We start from the raw sequence: 16940 nt of genomic DNA, 5'->3' as shown, positions 1-16940 counted from the left end.
GAACTGGCCAACAAGTATGCGAAGAAAGCAAAATCATGAGCCAGATGCGGACATAACCCATACCTATCCCAGACCTAACCGGTGTTATCCTATAAAATGTGGATCGAATCCAGGTTTAATTGACTGTTACTGTGTGGTACCACATTACTACGTGATTCAAACCCGAAAAAACCCAGGATCTGGCCAACAAGTATGCGGAAAAGGCAAAATCATGAGCCAGATGCGGGCATAACCCAGACCTAACCCAGATCTAACCGGTGTTATCCTCTAAAATATTGATCGAAACCAGGCTTAATTGACTGCTTCAGTGTGGTATCACACTACTACATGATTCAAACCCGAAAAAACCCAGGATCTGTCCAACAAATATGCGAAAAAGGGAAAATCATGTCCCAAATGCGGGCATAATCCAGACCTAACCTGTTTTATCCTCTAAAATATTGATCGAAACCAGGTTTAATTGACTGTTTCAATGTGGTACCACATTACTACGTGATTCAAAGCCGAAAAAACCCAGGTTCTGGCGAACAAGAATGCGATGAAGGCAGAATCATGAGCGATGTGAATGCATAACCCAGTCCTAACCCAGACCTAACCGGTGTTATCCTCTAAAATATTGATCGAAACCAGGTTTAATTGACTGTTTCAGTGCGGTATCACATTACTACGTGATTCAAACCAGGGAAAACCAAGGATCTGGCCAACAAGTATGCGGAAGAGTCAAAATCAAGAGCCAGATGGGGGCATAACCCAGACCTAACCGGTGTTATCCTCTAAAATATTGATCGAAACCTCGTTTAATTGTCTGTTTCAGTGTGGTACCACATTACTACGTGATTCAAACCCGAAAAAACCCAGGTTCTGGCGAACAACAATGCGATGAAGGCAGAATCATGAGCGAGATGCGGGCATAACCCAGACCTAACCCAGACCTAACCGGTGTTATCCTCTATTATATTGATCGAAACCAGGTTTAATTGTCTGTTTCAGTGTGGTACCACATTACTACGTGATTCAAACCCGAAAAAACCCAGGATCTGGCGAACAAGAATGCGATGAAGGCAGAATCATGAGCGTGATGCGGGCATAACCTAGTCCTAACCCAGACCTAACCGGTGTTATCCTCTAAAATATTGATCGAAACCAGGTTTAATTGACTGTTTCAGTGCGGTATCACATTACTACGTGATTCAAACCAGGGAAAACCAAGGATCTGGCCAACACGTATGCGAAGAAGGCAAAATCATGAGCCAGATGCGGGCATAACCCAGCCCTAACCCAGACCTAACCGGTGTTATCCTGTAGAATGTGGATCGAAACCAGGTTTAATTGTCTGTTTCAGTGTGGTACCGCATTACTACGTGATTCAAACCCGAAAAAACCCAGGTTCTGGCGAACAAGAATGCGATGAAGGCAGAATCATGAGCGAGATGCGGGCATAACCTAGTCCTAACCCAGACCTAACCGGTGTTATCCTCTAAAATATTGATCGAAACCAGGTTTAATTGACTGTTTCAGTGCGGTATCACATTACTACGTGATTCAAACCAGGGAAAACCAAGGATCTGGCCAACACGTATGCGAAGAAGGCAAAATCATGAGCCAGATGCGGGCATAACCCAGTCCTAACCCAGACCTAACCGGTGTTATCCTCTAAACTATTGATCGAAACCAGGTTTAATTGACTGTTTCAGTGCGGTATCACATTACTACGTGATTCAAACCAGGGAAAACCTAGGATCTGGGCAACAAGTATGCGGAAAAGTCAAAATCAATATCCAGATGCGGGCATAACCCAGACCTAACCGGTGTTATCCTCTAAAATATTGATCGAAACCTCGTTTAATTGTCTGTTTGAGTGTGGTACCACATTACTACGTGATTCAAACACGAAAAAACCCAGGATCTGGCCAACAAGTATGCGAAGAAGGCAGAATCATGAGCGATGTGCGGGCATAACCCAGTCCTAACCCAGACCTAACCGGTGTTATCCTCTAAAATGTGGATCGAAACCAGGTTTAATTGACTGTTTTAATGTGGTACCACATTACTACGTGATTCAAACCCGAAAAAACCCGGGTTCTGGCGAACAAGAATGCGATGAAGGCAGAATCATGAGCGAGATGCGGGCATAACCCAGTCGTAACCCAGACCTAACAGGTGTTATCCTCTAAAATATTGATCGAAACCAGGTTTAATTGACGGTTTCAGTGTGGTACCACATTACTACGTGATTCAAACACGAAAAAACCCGGGATCTGGCCAACAAGTATGCGAAGAAAGCAAAATCATGTGCCAGACGCGGACATAACCCATACCTATCCCAGACCTAACCGGTGTTATCCTATAATATGTGGATCGAATCCAGGTTTAATTGACTGTTACTGTGTGGTACCACATTACTACGTGATTCAAACCCGAAAAAACCCAGGTTCTGCCGAACAAGAATGCGATGAAGGCAGAATTATGAGCGAGATGCGGGCATAACCCAGACCTAACCCAGACCTAACCGGTGTTATCCTCTAAAATATTGATCGAAACCAGGTTTAATTGACTGTTTCAGTGCGGTATCACATTACTACGTGATTCAAACCAGGGAAAACCAAGGATCTGGCCAACAAGTATGCGGAAAAGTCAAAATCAAGAGCCAGATGCGGGCATAACCCAGACCTAACCGGTGTTATCCTCTAAAATGTGGATCGAAACCAGGTTTAATTGTCTGTTTCAGTGTGGTACCACATTACTACGTGATACAAACCCGAAAAAACCCAGGATCTGGCCAACAAGTATGCGGAAAAGTCAAAATCAAGAGCCAGACGCGGGCATAACCCAGTCCTAACCCAGACCTAACCCGTGTTATCCTCTAAAATATTGATCGAAACCAGGTTTAATAGACTGTTTCATTGTGGTACCACATTACTACGTGATTCAGACACGAAAAAACCCAGGATCTGGCCAACAAGTATGCGAAGAAGGCAGAATCATGAGCGATGTGCGGGCATAACCCAGTCCTAACCCAGACCTAACCGGTGTTATCCTCTAAAATGTGGATCGAAACCAGGTTTAATTGTCTGTTTCAGTGTGGTACCACATTACTACGTGATTCAAACCAGAGAGGACCAAGGATCTGGGGCAACAAGTATGCGAAGAAGGCAGAATCATGAGCCAGATGCGGGCATAACCCAGTCCTAACCCAGACCTAACCGGTGTTATCCTCTAAAATATTGATCGAAACCAGGTTTAATTGACTGTTTCAGTGCGGTATCATATTACTACGTGATTCAAACCAGGGAAAACCAAGGATCTGGCCAACAAGTATGCGGAAAAGTCAAAATCAAGAGCCAGATGCGGGCATAACCCAGACCTAACCGGTGTTATCCTGTAAAATGTGGATCGAAACCAGGTTTAATTGTCTGTTTCAGTGTGGTACCGCATTACTACGTGATTCAAACCTGAAAAAACCCAGGTTCTGGCGAACAAGAATGCGATGAAGGCAGAATCATGAGCGAGATGCGGGCATAACCCAGTCCTAACCCAGACCTAACCGGTGTTATCCTCTAAAATGTGGATCGAAACCAGGTTTAATTGTCTGTTTCAGTGCGGTATCATATTACTACGTGATTCAAACCAGGGAAAACCAAGGATCTGGCCAACAAGTATGCGGAAAAGTCAAAATCAAGAGCCAGATGCGGGCATAACCCAGACCTAACCGGTGTTATCCTCTAAAATATTGATCGAAACCTCGTTTAATTGTCTGTTTCAGTGTGGTACCACATTACTACGTGATTCAAACCAGAAAAAAGACCCAGGATCTGGCCAACAAGCATGCGAAGAAGGCAAAATCATGTGCCAGATGCGGGCATAACCCAGACCTAGCCCAGACCTAACCGGTGTTATCCTCAAAAATGTGGATCGAAACCAGGTTTAATTGACTGTTTCAATGTGGTACCACATTACGACGTGATTCAAACACGAAAAACCCCAGGATCTGGCCAACAAGTATGCGAAGAAGGCAAAATAATCAGCCAGATGCGGGCATAACCCAGTCCTAACCCAGACCTAACCGGTGTTATCCTCTAAAATATTGATCGAAACCAGGTTTAATTGACTGTTTCAGTGCGGTATCACATTACTACGTGATTCAAACCAGGGAAAACCAAGGATCTAGCCAACAAGTATGCGGAATAGTCAAAATCAAGATCCAGATGCGGGCATAACCCGGACCTAACCGGTGTTATCCTCTAAAATATTGATCGACACCAGGCTTAATTGACTGCTTCAGTGTGGTATCACACTACTACATGATTCAAACCCGAAAAAACCCAGGATCTGTCCAACAAATATGCGAAAAAGGCAAAATCATGTCCCAGATGCGGACATAATCCAGACCTAACCGGTTTTATCCTCCATAATATTGATCGAAACCAGGTTTAATTGTCTGTTTCAGTGCGGTATCATATTACTACGTGATTCAAACCAGGGAAAACCAAGGATCTGGCCAACAAGTATGCGGAATAGTCAAAATCAAGAGCCAGATGCGGGCATAACCCAGACCTAACCGGTGTTATCCTCTAAAATGTGGATCGAAACCAGGTTTAATTGTCTGTTTCAGTGTGGTACCACATTACTACGTGATTCAAACCCGAAAAAACCCAGGATCTGGCCAACAAGTATGCGGAAAAGTGAAAATCAAGAGCCAGATGCGGGCATAACCCAGACCTAACCGGTGTTATCCTCTAAAATGTGGATCGAAACCAGGTTTAATTGACTGTTTCAGTGTGGTACCACATTAATACGTGATTCAAACCCGAAACAGCCCAGGTTCTGGCGAACAGGAATGCGATGAAGGCAGAATCATGAGCGAGATGCGGGCATAACCCAGATCTAACCCAGACCTAACCGGTGTTATCCTCTAAAATGTGGATCGAAACCAGGTTTAATTGACTGTTTCAGTGTGGTATCACACTACTACGTGATTCAAACACGAAAAAACACAGGATCTGGCCAACAAGTATGCGAAGAAAGCAAAATCATGAGCCAGATGCGGACATAACCCATACCTATCCCAGACCTAACCGGAGTTATCCTATAAAATGTGGATCGAATCCAGGTTTAATTGACTGTTACTGTGTGGTACCACATTACTACGTGATTCAAACCCGAAAAGACCCAGGTTCTGGCGAACAAGAATGCGATGAAAGCAGAATCATGAGCGATGTGCGGGCATAACCCAGTCCTAACCCAGACCTGACCGGTGTTATCCTCTAAAATGTGGATCGAAACCAGGTTTAATTGTCTGTTTCAGTGTGGTACCACATTACTACGTGATTCAAACTAGAAAAAAACCTAGGATCTGGCCAACAAGCATGCGAACAAGGCAAAATCATGAGCCAGATGCGGACATAACCCATACCTATCCCAGACCTAACCGGTGTTGTCCTATAAAATGTGGATCGAAACCAGGTTTAATTGACTGTTTCAATGTCGTACCACATTACTACGTGATTCAAACCCGAAAAAACCCAGAATCTGGCCAACAAGTATGCGAAGAAGGCAAAATCAAGAGCCAGATGCGGACATAACCCAGTCCTAACCCAGACCTAACCGGTGTTATCCTGTAAAATGTGGATCGAAACCAGGTTTAATTGACTGTTTCAGTGTGGTACCACATTACTACGTGATTCAAACCCGAAAAAACCCAGGTTCTGGCGTACAAGAATGCGATGAAGGCAGAATCATGAGCGAGATGCGGGCATAACCTAGATCTAACCCAGACCTAACCGGTGTTATCCTCTAAAATGTGGATCGAAACCAGGTTTAATTGACTGTTTCAGTGTGGTACCACATTACTACGTGATTCAAACACGAAAAAACACAGGATCTGGCCAACAAGTATGCGAAGAAAGCAAAATCATGAGCCAGTTGCGGACATAACCTAGATCTAACCCAGACCTAACCGGTGTTATCCTCTAAAATGTGGATCGAAACCAGGTTTAAATGTCTGTTTCAGTGTGGTACCACATTACTACGTGATTCAAACCCGAAAAAACCCAGGTTCTGGCGAACAAGAATCCAATGAACGCAGAATCATGAGCGAAATGCGGACATAACCCAGACCTAACCCAGACCTAACCGGTGTTATCCTCTAAAATATTGATCGAAACCAGGTTTAATTGTCTGTTTCAGTGTGGTACCACATTACTACGTGATTCAAACCCGAAAAAACCCAGAATCTGGCCAACAAGTATGCGAAGAAGGCAAAATCATGAGCCAGATGCGGGCATAACCCAGTCCTAACCCAGACCTAACCGATGTTATCCTCTAAAATGTGGATCGAAACCAGGTTTAATTGTCTGTTTCAGTGTGGTACCACATTACTACGTGAATCAAACCCGAAAAAACCCAGGTTCTGGCCAACAAGTATGCGAAGAAGGCAAAATCATGAGCCAGATGCGGGCATAACCCAGTACTAACCCAGACATAACCGGCGTTATCCTCTAAAATATTGATCGAAACCAGGTTTAATTGACTGTTTCAGTGTGGTATCACATTACTACGTGATTCAAACCAGGGAAAACCAAGGATCTGGCCAACAAGTATGCGGAAAAGTGAAAATCAAGAGCAAGATGCGGGCATAACCCTGACCTAAACGGTGTTATCCTCTAAAATATTGATCGAAACCTCGTTTAATTGTCTGTTTCAGTGTGGTACCACATTACTACGTGATTCAAACCAGAATAAAAACCCAGGATCTGGCCAACAAGCATGCGAAGAAGGCATAATCATGTGCCAGATGCGAGCATAACCCAGACCTAACCCAGACCTAACCGGTGTTATCCTCTAAAATGTGGATCGAAACCAGGTTTAATTGACTGTTTCAGTGTGGTACCACATTACTACGTGATTCAAACCAGAAAAAACACAGGATCAGGCCAACAAGCATGCGAAGAAGGCAAAATCATGTGCCAGATGCGGGCATAACCCAGACCTAACCCAGACCTAACCGGTGTTATCCTCTAAAATGTGGATCGAAACAAGGTTTAATTGTCTGTTTCAGTGTGGTACCACATTAATACGTGATTCAAACCCGAAAAAACCCAGGTTCTGGCGAACAAGAATGCGATGAAGGCAGAATCATGAGCGAGATGCGGGCATAACCTAGATCTAACCCAGACCTAACCGGTGTTATCCTCTAAAATGTGGATCGAAACCAGGTTTAATTGACTGTTTCAGTGTGGTACCACATTACTACGTGATTCAAACCCGAAAAAACCCAGGATCTGGCCAACAAGTATGCGAAGAAGGCAAAATCATGAGCCACATGCGGGCATAACCCAGTACTAACCCAGACCTAACCGGTGTTATCCTCTGAAATATTCATCGAAACCAGGTTTAATTGACTGTTTCAGTGTGGTATCACATTACTACGTGATTCAAACCAGGGAAAACCAAGGATCTGGCCAACAAGTATGCGGAAAAGTGAAAATCAAGAGCCAGATGCGGGCATAACCCAGACCTAACCGGTGTTATCCTCTAAAATGTGGATCGAAACCAGGTTTAATTGACTGTTTCAGTGTGGTACCACATTAATACGTGATTCAAACCCGAAACAGCCCAGGTTCTGGCGAACAGGAATGCGATGAAGGCAGAATCATGAGCGAGATGCGGGCATAACCCAGATCTAACCCAGACCTAACCGGTGTTATCCTCTAAAATGTGGATCGAAACCAGGTTTAATTGACTGTTTCAGTGTGGTATCACACTACTACGTGATTCAAACACGAAAAAACACAGGATCTGGCCAACAAGTATGCGAAGAAAGCAAAATCATGAGCCAGATGCGGACATAACCCATACCTATCCCAGACCTAACCGGAGTTATCCTATAAAATGTGGATCGAATCCAGGTTTAATTGACTGTTACTGTGTGGTACTACATTACTACGTGATTCAAACCCGAAAAGACCCAGGTTCTGGCGAACAAGAATGCGATGAAAGCAGAATCATGAGCGATGTGCGGGCATAACACAGTCCTAACCCAGACGTAACCTGTGTTATCCTCTAAAATGTGGATCGAAACCAGATTTAATTGTCTGTTTCAGTGTGGTACCACATTACTACGTGATTCAAACCCGAAAAAACCCAGGATCTGTCCAACAGGTATGCGAAGAAGGCAAAATCATGAGCAGAATACGGACATAACCCATACCTATCCCAGACCTAACCGGTGTTATCCTATAAAATGTGGATCGAATCCAGGTTTAATTGACTGTTTCAATGTAGCACCTCATTACTGCGTGATTCAAACAGGAAAAAACCAAGGATCTGGCCAACAAGTATGCGGAAAAGTCAAAATCAAGAGCCAGATGCGGGCATAACCCAGACCTAACCGGTGTTATCCTACAAAATGTGGATCGAATCCTGGTTTAATTGACTGTAACTGTGTGGTACCACGTTACTACGCGATTCAAACCCGAAAAAACCCAGGTTCTGGCGAACAAGAATGCGATGAAGGCAGAATCATGAGCGATGTGCGGGCATAACTCAGTCCTAACCCAGACCAAACCGGTGTTATCCTCTAAAATGTGGATCGAAACCAGGTTTAGTTGTCTGTTTCAGTGTGGTACCACATTACTACGGGATTCAAACTAGAAAAAAACCAAGGATCTGGCCAACAAGCATGCGAACAAGGCAAAATCATGAGCCAGATGCGGACAAAACCCATACCTATCCCAGACCTAACCGGTGTTATCCTATAAAATGTGGATCGATTCCAGGTTTAATTGACTGTTTCAATGTGGTACCACATTACTACGTGATTCAAACCAGAAAAAAAAAACCAGGATCTGGCCAACAAGCATGCGATGAAGGCAGAATCATGAGCGATGTGCGGGCATAACCCAGTCCTAACCCAGACCTGACCGGTGTTATCCTCTAAAATGTGGATCGAAACCAGGTTTAATTGTCTGTTTCAGTGTGGTACCACATTACTACGTGATTCAAACTAGAAAAAAACCTAGGATCTGGCCAACAAGCATGCGAACAAGGCAAAATCATGAGCCAGATGCGGACATAACCCATACCTATCCCAGACCTAACCGGTGTTGTCCTATAAAATGTGGATCGAAACCAGGTTTAATTGACTGTTTCAATGTCGTACCACATTACTACGTGATTCAAACCCGAAAAAACCCAGAATCTGGCCAACAAGTATGCGAAGAAGGCAAAATCAAGAGCCAGATGCGGACATAACCCAGTCCTAACCCAGACCTAACCGGTGTTATCCTCTAAAATGTGGATCGAAACCAGGTTTAATTGACTGTTTCAGTGTGGTACCACATTACTACGTGATTCAAACCCGAAAAAACCCAGGTTCTGGCGTACAAGAATGCGATGAAGGCAGAATCATGAGCGAGATGCGGGCATAACCTAGATCTAACCCAGACCTAACCGGTGTTATCCTCTAAAATGTGGATCGAAACCAGGTTTAATTGACTGTTTCAGTGTGGTACCACATTACTACGTGATTCAAACACGAAAAAACACAGGATCTGGCCAACAAGTATGCGAAGAAAGCAAAATCATGAGCCAGTTGCGGACATAACCTAGATCTAACCCAGACCTAACCGGTGTTATCCTCTAAAATGTGGATCGAAACCAGGTTTAATTGTCTGTTTCAGTGTGGTACCGCATTACTACGTGATTCAAACCCGAAAAAACCCAGGTTCTGGCGAACAAGAATCCAATGAACGCAGAATCATGAGCGAAATGCGGACATAACCCAGACCTAACCCAGACCTAACCGGTGTTATCCTCTAAAATATTGATCGAAACCAGGTTTAATTGTCTGTTTCAGTGTGGTACCACATTACTACGTGATTCAAACCCGAAAAAACCCAGAATCTGGCCAACAAGTATGCGAAGAAGGCAAAATCATGAGCCAGATGCGGGCATAACCCAGTCCTAACCCAGACCTAACCGATGTTATCCTCTAAAATGTGGATCGAAACCAGGTTTAATTGTCTGTTTCAGTGTGGTACCACATTACTACGTGAATCAAACCCGAAAAAACCCAGGTTCTGGCCAACAAGTATGCGAAGAAGGCAAAATCAAGAGCCAGATGCGGGCATAACCCAGTACTAACCCAGACCTAACCGGCGTTATCCTCTAAAATATTGATCGAAACCAGGTTTAATTGACTGTTTCAGTGTGGTATCACATTACTACGTGATTCAAACCAGGGAAAACCAAGGATCTGGCCAACAAGTATGCGGAAAAGTGAAAATCAAGAGCAAGATGCGGGCATAACCCTGACCTAAACGGTGTTATCCTCTCAAATATTGATCGAAACCTCGTTTAATTGTCTGTTTCAGTGTGGTACCACATTACTACGTGATTCAAACCAGAATAAAAACCCAGGATCTGGCCAACAAGCATGCGAAGAAGGCATAATCATGTGCCAGATGCGAGCATAACCCAGACCTAACCCAGACCTAACCGGTGTTATCCTCTAAAATGTGGATCGAAACCAGGTTTAATTGACTGTTTCAGTGTGGTACCACATTACTACGTGATTCAAACCAGAAAAAACACAGGATCAGGCCAACAAGCATGCGAAGAAGGCAAAATCATGTGCCAGATGCGGGCATAACCCAGACCTAACCCAGACCTAACCGGTGTTATCCTCTAAAATGTGGATCGAAACCAGGTTTAATTGTCTGTTTCAGTGTGGTACCACATTAATACGTGATTCAAACCCGAAAAAACCCAGGTTCTGGCGAACAAGAATGCGATGAAGGCAGAATCATGAGCGAGATGCGGGCATAACCTAGATCTAACCCAGACCTAACCGGTGTTATCCTCTAAAATGTGGATCGAAACCAGGTTTAATTGACTGTTTCAGTGTGGTACCACATTACTACGTGATTCAAACACGAAAAAACACAGGATCTGGCCAACAAGTATGCGAAGAAAGCAAAATCATGAGCCAGTTGCGAACATAACCCATACCTATCCCAGACCTAACCGGAGTTATCCTATAAAATGTGGATCGAATCCAGGTTTAATTGACTGTTACTGTGTGGTACCACATTACTACGTGATTCAAACCCGAAAAGACCCAGGTTCTGGCGAACAAGAATGCGATGAAGGCAAAATCATGAGCAGAATGCGGACATAACCCATACCTATCCCAGACCTAACCGGTGTTATCCTATAAAATGTGGATCGAATCCAGGTTTAATTGACTGTTTCAAAGTAGTACCACATTACTACGTGATTCAAACCCGAAAAAACTTAGGATCTGTCCAACAGGTATGCGAAGAAGGCAAAATCATGAGCAGAATGCGGACATAACCCAGACCTAACCGGTGTTATCCTCTAAAATATTGATCGAAACCTCGTTTAATTGTCTGTTTCAGTGTGGTACCACATTACTACGTGATTCAAACCAGAAAAAAACCCAGGATCTGGCCAACAAGCATGCGAAGAAGGCAAAATCATGTGCCAGATGCGGGCATAACCCAGACCTAACCCAGACCTAACCGGTGTTATCCTCTAAAATGTGGATCGAAACCAGGTTTAATTGACTGTTTCAGTGCGGTATCATATTACTACGTGATTCAAACCAGAAAAAACCCAGGATCTGGCCAACAAGCATGCGAAGAAGGCAAAATCATGTGCCAGATGCGGGCATAACCCAGACCTAACCCAGACCTAACCGGTGTTATCCTCTAAAATGTGGATCGAAACCAGGATTAATTGTCTGTTTCAGTGTGGTACCACATTACTACGTGATTCAAACCTGAAAAATCCCAGGTTCTGTGCGAACAGGAATGCGATGAAGTCAGGATCATGAGCGAGATGCGGGCATAACCCAGATCTAACCCAGACCTAACCGGTGTTATCCCCTAAAATGTGGATCGGAACCAGGTTTAATTGACTGTTTCAGTGTGGTACCACATTACTACGTGATTCAAACCCCAAAAACCCAGGATCTGGCCAACAATTATGCGAAGAAGGCAAAATCATGAGCCAGATGCGGACATAACCCATACCTATCCCAGACCTAACCGGTGTTATCCTCTAAAATGTGGATCGAATCCAGGTTTCATTGACTGTTACTGTGTTGTACCACATTACTACGTGATTCAAACCCCAAAAACCCAGGATCTGGCCAACAAGTATGCGAAGAAGGCAAAATCATGAGCCAGATGCGGGCATAACCCAGTCCTAACCCAGACCTAACCGGTGTTATCCTCTAAAATGTGGATGGAAACCAGGTTTAATTGACTGTTTCAATGTAGTACCACATTACTACGTGATTCAAACCAGAAAAAACCCAGGATCTATCCAACAAGCATGCGAACAAGGCAAAATCATGTACCAGATGCGGGCATAATCCAGACCTAACCGGTTTTATCCTCTAAAATATTGATCGAATCCAGGTTTAATTGACTGTTTCAGTGCGGTACCACATTACTACGTGATTCAAACCAGAAAAAACCCAGGATCTGGCCAACAAGCATGCGAAGAAGGCAAAATCATGTGCCAGATGCGGGCATAACCCAGACCTAACCCAGACCTAACCGGTGTTATCCTCTAAAATGTGGATCGAAACCAGGATTAATTGTCTGTTTCAGTGTGGTACCACATTACTACGTGATTCAAACCTGAAAAATCCCAGGTTCTGTGCGAACAGGAATGCGATGAAGTCAGGATCATGAGCGAGATGCGGGCATAACCCAGATCTAACCCAGACCTAACCGGTGTTATCCACTAAAATATTGATCGAAACTAGGTTTAATTGTCTGTTACAGTGTGGTACCACATTACTGCGTGATTCAAACCCGAAAAAACCCAGGATCTGGCCAACAAGTATGCGAAGAAGGCAAAATCATGAGCCAGATGCTGACATAACCCAGATCTAACCCAGACCTAACCGGTGTTATCCTCTAAAATGTGGATCGAATCCAGGTTTAATTGACTGTTACTGTGAGGTACCACATTACTACGTGATTCAAACCCGAAAAGACCCAGGTTCTGGCGAACAAGAATGCGATGAAGGCAAAATCATGAGCAGAATGCGGACATAACCCATACCTATCCCAGACCTAACCGGTGTTATCCTATAAAATGTGGATCGAATCCAGGTTTAATTGACTGTTTCAAAGTAGTACCACATTACTACGTGATTCAAACCCGAAAAAACTTAGGATCTGTCCAACAGGTATGCGAAGAAGGCAAAATCATGAGCAGAATGCGGACATAACCCAGACCTAACCGGTGTTATCCTCTAAAATATTGATCGAAACCTCGTTTAATTGTCTGTTTCAGTGTGGTACCACATTACTACGTGATTCAAACCAGAAAAAAACCCAGGATCTGGCCAACAAGCATGCGAAGAAGGCAAAATCATGTGCCAGATGCGGGCATAACCCAGACCTAACCCAGACCTAACCGGTGTTATCCTCTAAAATGTGGATCGAAACCAGGTTTAATTGACTGTTTCAGTGTGGTACCACATTACTACGTTATTCAAACCCGAAAAAACCCAGGTTCTGGCGAACAAGAATGCGATGAAGGCAGAAACATGAGCGAAATGCGGGCATAACCCAGACCTAACCCAGACCTAACCGGTGTTATCCTCTAAAATGTGGATCGAAACCAGGTTTAATTGACTGTTTCAGTGTGGTACCACATTACTACGTGATTCAAACCCGAAAAAACCCAGGTTCTGGAGAACAAGAATGCAATGAAGGCAGAATCATGAGCGAAATGCGGGCATAACCCAGACCTAACCGGTGTTATCCTCTAAAATATTGATCGAAACCTCGTTTAATTGTCTGTTTCAGTGTGGTACCACATTACTACGTGATTCAAACCAGAAAAAACCCAGGATCTGGCCAACAAGCATGCGAAGAAGGCAAAATCATGTGCCAGATGCGGGCATAACCCAGACCTAACCCAGACCTAACCGGTGTTATCCTCTAAAATGTGGATCAAAACCAGGTTTAATTGACTGTTTCAGTGCGGTATCATATTACTACGTGATTCAAACCAGAAAAAACCCAGGATCTGGCCAACAAGCATGCGAAGAAGGCAAAATCATGTGCCAGATGCGGGCATAACCCAGACCTAACCCAGACCTAACCGGTGTTATCCTCTAAAATGTGGATCGAAACCAGGATTAATTGTCTGTTTCAGTGTGGTACCACATTACTACGTGATTCAAACCTGAAAAATCCCAGGTTCTGTGCGAACAGGAATGCGATGAAGTCAGGATCATGAGCGAGATGCGGGCATAACCCAGATCTAACCCAGACCTAACCGGTGTTATCCCCTAAAATGTGGATCGGAACCAGGTTTAATTGACTGTTTCAGTGTGGTACCACATTACTACGTGATTCAAACCCCAAAAACCCAGGATCTGGCCAACAAGTATGCGAAGAAGGCAAAATCATGAGCCAGATGCGGACATAACCCATACCTATCCCAGACCTAACCGGTGTTATCCTCTAAAATGTGGATCGAATCCAGGTTTCATTGACTGTTACTGTGTGGTACCACATTACTACGTGATTCAAACCCCAAAAACCCAGGATCTGGCCAACAAGTATGCGAAGAAGGCAAAATCATGAGCCAGATGCGGGCATAACCCAGTCCTAACCCAGACCTAACCGGTGTTATCCTCTAAAATGTGGATGGAAACCAGGTTTAATTGACTGTTTCAATGTAGTACCACATTACTACGTGATTCAAACCAGAAAAAACCCAGGATCTATCCAACAAGCATGCGAACAAGGCAAAATCATGTACCAGATGCGGGCATAATCCAGACCTAACCGGTTTTATCCTCTAAAATATTGATCGAATCCAGGTTTAATTGACTGTTTCAGTGCGGTACCACATTACTACGTGATTCAAACCAGAAAAAACCCAGGATCTGGCCAACAAGCATGCGAAGAAGGCAAAATCATGTGCCAGATGCGGGCATAACCCAGACCTAACCCAGACCTAACCGGTGTTATCCTCTAAAATGTGGATCGAAACCAGGTTTAATTGACTGTTTCAGTGTGGTACCACATTACTACGTGATTCAAACCCCAAAAACCCAGGATCTGGCCAACAAGTATGCGAAGAAGGCAAAATCATGAGCCAGATGCGGACATAACCCATACCTATCCCAGACCTAACCGGTGTTATCCTCTAAAATGTGGATCGAATCCAGGTTTCATTGACTGTTACTGTGTGGTACCACATTACTACGTGATTCAAACCCGAAAAAACCCAGGTTCTGGCGAACAAGAATGCGATGAAGGCAAAATCATGAGCGAGATGCGGGCATAACCCAGTCCTAACCCAGACCTAACCGGTGTTATTCTCTAAAATGTGGATCGAAACCAGGTTTAATTGTCTGTTTCTGTGTGGTACCACATTACTACGCGATTCAAACCAGAAAAAAGGAACCAGGATCTGGCCAACAAGCATGCGATGAAGGCAGAATCATGAGCGAGATGCGGGCATAACCCAGTCCTAACCCAGACCTAACCGGTGTTATTCTCTAAAATGTGGATCGAAACCAGGTTTAATTGGCTGTTTCAGTGTGGTACCACATTACTACGTGATTCAAACCCGAAAAAACCCAGGATCTGGCCAACAAGTATGCGAAGAAAGCAAAATCATGAGCCAGATGCGGACATAACCCATACCTATCCCAGACCTAACCGGTGTTATCCTATAAAATGTGGATCGACTCCAGGTTTAATTGACTGTTACTGTGTGGTACCACATTACAACGTGATTCAAACCCCAAAAACCCAGGATCTGGCCAACAAGTATGCGGAAAAGGCAAAATCATGAGCCAGATGCGGGCATAACTCAGACCTATCCCAGACCTAACCGGTGTTATCCTCTAAAATATTGATCAAAACCAGGCATAATTGACTGCTTCAGTGTGGTATCACACTACTACATGATTCAAACCCGAAAAAACCCAGGATCTGTCCAACAAGTATGCGAAGAAGGCAAAATCATGAGCAGAATGCGGACATAACCCATACCTATCCCAGACCTAACCGGTGTTATCCTATAAAATGTGGATCGAATCCAGGTTTAATTGACTGTTTCAATGTAGTACCACATTACTGCGTGATTCAAACAGGAAAAAACCCAGGATCTATCCAAGAAGCATGCGAACAAGGCAAAATCATGTACCAGATGCGGGCATAATCCAGACCTAACCGGTTTTATCCTCTAAAATATTGATCGAATCCAGGTTTAATTGACTGTTTCAGTCCGGTATCACATTACTACGTGATTCAAACCAGGGAAAACCAAGGATCTGGCCAACAAGTATGCGGAAAAGTCAAAATCAAGAGCCAGATGCGGGCATAACCCGGACCTAACCGGTGTTATCCTATAAAATGTGGATCGAATCCAGGTTTAATTGACTGTAACTGTGTGGTACCACGTTACTACGCGATTCAAACCCGAAAAAACCCAGGTTCTGGCGAACAAGAATGCGATGAAGGCAGAATCATGAGCGATGTGCGGGCACAACCCAGTCCTAACCCAGACCTAACCGGTGTTATCCTCTAAAATGTGGATCGAAACCAGGTTTAATTGTCTGTTTCAATGTGGTACCACATTACTACGGGATTCAAACTAGAAAAAAACCAAGGATCTGGTCAACAAGCATGCGAACAAGGCAAAATCATGAGCCAGATGCGGACAAAACCCATACCTATCCCAGACCTAACCGGTGTTATCCTATAAAATGTGGATCGATTCCAGGTTTAATTGACTGTTTCAATGTGGTACCACATTACTACGTGATTCAAACCCGAAAAAACCCAGGTTCTGGCGAACAAGAATGCGATGAAGGCAGAATCATGAGCGATGTGCGGGGATAACCCAGTCCTAACCCAGACCTAACCGGT

The sequence above is a fragment of the Colletes latitarsis genome, chromosome 14, assembly GCF_051014445.1.
Source record: "Colletes latitarsis isolate SP2378_abdomen chromosome 14, iyColLati1, whole genome shotgun sequence".
NCBI lineage: Eukaryota > Metazoa > Arthropoda > Insecta > Hymenoptera > Colletidae > Colletes > Colletes latitarsis.
The sequence above is the reverse complement of the archived record's forward strand: the minus strand, read 5'-3'. Positions refer to the sequence as shown.